A 3,700-nucleotide genomic window follows, 5' to 3' on the forward strand; every position below is an offset into this window, starting at 1 on the left:
TTGCCCCTTTGAGTGTTTTAGCTGTCACCAGTCTCCTAGTTTGAAACGGAGTGTTCAGGTCACCGGAAAGGGCTGGGGATGCTGGGCTACAGGCACATGGTGAGAGCATCGGGAAGACAGGGCCAAGACTCAGGACAGCGATACCCAGGAGTGTCTGTGACCTCTTCCTTTCCTTTCGCATGAGCTGGGCTCTTGAGAGAGGCACACCCACAAGCAGAAGAGAGACACAGTGTCCTCTCCACCACAGCCGCAGAGTGGAACCACTTAACTCAAAATACTCGGTTTGAACTTCTGCCCGAATCTCTCAACCCAAAAGTGAGGGATTCTAAGGGCTCTGAGCTGTTCATGGACCAGCGCTGAACCAAGGAAGCAAAACACACCGAGTCAGGGAGAAAAAAAAAAAAAGCTGATTAGTTCCTAATTGCCGTTAAATTATATATATATATATATATATATATATATATATATATATATATGTATGTATGTATTTTAAGTAGAATCTGCATGTCTAATGCAAGTTTTTGATTACATTTTAATAGTCTGGCTGGGATGAGGGAATGAAGAAAGAAGGAGTCTGTCATCCCTGGCTAGAAAGAGGGAAGTTGTAAACAGAGAGCTTTGGCTTGGGCCTCCTGCCTGGGTGCTAAGTGGGGGCCCGGACCTGTGTCCACTCCGCCCCCCACCACAGGTCCATTCCCTGTAGACTTTAAACACAGCTTCTCTCTCTACTTTGAATATGTCTATCATCCCCAGACCTGCCTGTCCCCTGGGGCTGCCAAAAAATTACCCCAGAACGTAGCGGCAAAATAGAAAACTTCCATGCGAGAAGAATCCCGGCCCCACTGCTGGCTGCTGGAATGACGTGGGGTGTCATGACCCTGCTCACTGTGTCTCGGTTTTCCCCTGTGTACAATGGAAATGCTAGATGTGATATGTTTTTTGAGACCCGATTTTGTGCAGCCCAAGCTGGTCTCGAATTTGCAGTGGAGTTGAGGATAGCCTTTCAACTCCTGATCCTCCAAACCCTATCTCCTGAGTGCAGGGATTGGAGGTTATGTGCCGTGGTGTATGGATGCTGGGGATGGAAGCCGGGGATTCGTGAGTGTGCAGCAAGCTCTCTACAACCGAGCCACATCCACATTGCCTTTGCTAAGATTTTATGTGCTGTGATTTACTTTCTTTTCCTTTCACGACTGCTCTCTCTGTCTCAAAGGACCGGGAGTGTCCACTCTCCTTTCCCTCCTAACCCAGTGATGCACTTTCTTACTGCTGTATCCTGTGTCCACTCTCTGTGGTTTGTTTCTTAGAGGCCAGCACTCTCCTCCCCCACCCTGTGTGAATTATCATGAGTCTTCAAAGAGGTAAAGACAGCTGGGAAAATATGCACACGAGTATACACACACACACACACACATGCTATTTTTAAATAGCATTTATCTCTGATTCCAAAAGTAAGGCTTACCTGATCATTGCAGAAAATTTGGAAACAGACAAACATAAAAGAGAAAATAAAAATCATCCATAATCCTCCTGGGCAGTGATAATCATTCTCATTGGGCTATATTTAAAGTACATACATATGAGATTCCTTCCCCACTGCGCCCTCTGGTTATAAAAGTGGGATTTTGCTTCAGATATGGCTTTGAGTCCCAGCAAGACTGGCCTTGAAACTGGTTGCATCAGCCAGACAGGCATGGTAGTTCATGACTGGCACCCCAGCACTTTGGGGGTAGAAGCAGGAAGATCAGGAGTTCCAGGTCATCCTCAGGTACATAGAGAGTTTGAGGCCAGCCTAAGTTACATGAGACCCAGCGTCAAAGGTCACAAGGGCAGAGCTGGAGAGATGGCTCAGTGGTTAAGAGCACTTACTGCTCTTGAGAAGACCCGGGTTCAGTTCCCAGCACCCACATCACTTTGAAGTTCCAGAGAACCTGATGCCATTTGACTTCTGTGGGTATTTGCATACACATGATGCACATAAACTCACACACGTTGACGTGAGCACACACAGGAAGTGTGTTGGCGAGATGGCTCGGGAGGTAAAGGCAAGCCTACGAGCCGAGTTCAGTCCCTGGAACATACATGGTGACGGGGAGGGCTGTCCTCTGAATGCCATATGCACCCTGTGGATTAGTATATGCACACCTGCACACAGTGGGGGAGGGGAGAATAGACCGTAATAAAAAGGCAGGAAGGGAGGAAGAGAACTGGGAACATCTTTTCTTTCTTTGCTCTCCACAAAGGGGGTCTTTCTCTTGTTTTTTTTCCTTCTTTTAAGTCTTGGACACAGAGGGTCCCTCAGTCATTTTCTCTTTCTTCTCTCCATTGCATCTGTCTCTCCTCCCATTATTCCACTCCCCTACCTTGCTCTCTTCATGAGTCTATTCCTTACTCCTCCATTCCTCTCTCTCCCTTATTTCCTCTGGACTGACAGCACCCTCTTCCTCCCGGGCTGACCAGCTAATTGAAACGGAGTGCTCCAAGGAACGCCCATGGGAAGAGCGGCATTCTCAACCCCACTGCCTGTTGTCTATCTGGATTAGGAGTCTCCCTCCATCGAGGTGGCAGACTGTCCCAGCAACACTGAAGGTGGCCTTTGGGCAACCCCGTGGGAGTCCTCACATCTCTCCGAGAGATGCCTAGCCCCTGCCTGCGCTCAGAGGGCTGCGGGTTTCCAGGGCTGCATATTAAGTGGTCTAAGCCTGACAAACAGTGGCTGCAGCAGCTGCTGTCGCATTCAGGGACAGGGTGGGGATAGATGGAGGGCCCTGTGGCAGACACCTAGTCCTGGCACAGTCCCCTGGGCAATGGCTGAGGGCGCTACAATCTCCAAAGGGGAACAAAAGAATTGTGATTGCCTGACAGACTGCAAAGTACTTCCACCTCTGACCCCACACTCCTTTGAGACAGGAATGGCTGCCTTCATTTTATAGAGGGTAACTCTGAAATTCAGGGTGGCTGCAAGTCTTGCCAGTGTTCCAGTCGCCAGGACCCAAACCCAGGCCTGTCTGATTCCAGAGATCATTTTCCCTCCCTCTACCCTGACAAACTCCTGAAGGTGCTTTACAGTTGCTCATTATACACAAGCAGTTGCTATGGAACCACATCTTACACTGGCCTTGAGTTCTGGAGTTGGACAGAGAACGCAGCAAAGATTGAAAAATCACGTAATCACGTATAGCCAGGAGTCTTGGCTGGCTTTTCCACACAAGAATTTTTTTTTCGTTACAATTGGCTTATGAGTCTCCTTTTTTCTTTATTATTATGCACATGGCTACTTTGTCTGCCTGTATGCATGTGCACACATGTGTGCCTGGTGCCCCTTAGAGTCTGATCTGCTGCAACTGGAGGTACAGATAGTTGTGAGATGCTGTGTGTGTGCAGGTGAACTGAACCTGGGTCCTCTGCAAGAGCAGTCAGTGCTCTTAACCACTGAACCATATCTTCACCCCCAGCGACCCCCGCTCCCCGTCTTGAAAGTCAAGACCAGTTCGCCGGGTGTGCCAGGCGGGGGGGGGGGGGGGGGGGGGGGGGGGGGGAGGAATGTGTTTTTCCTGCTAGGTGCACATGTGCTTGGGTTCCTTAGAGCATAGTGAGCACGTGGTTCGATCCCACGGCGGAATTGGTATCTGCTTGTGGTATTCAGGCTGGGCGAAGCCTCCCTTCTCAAGGCTGTTGACCCATCCTTTTCCCCTAGGCT

The sequence above is a fragment of the Arvicola amphibius genome, chromosome 6, assembly GCF_903992535.2.
Source record: "Arvicola amphibius chromosome 6, mArvAmp1.2, whole genome shotgun sequence".
Lineage (NCBI taxonomy): Eukaryota > Metazoa > Chordata > Mammalia > Rodentia > Cricetidae > Arvicola > Arvicola amphibius.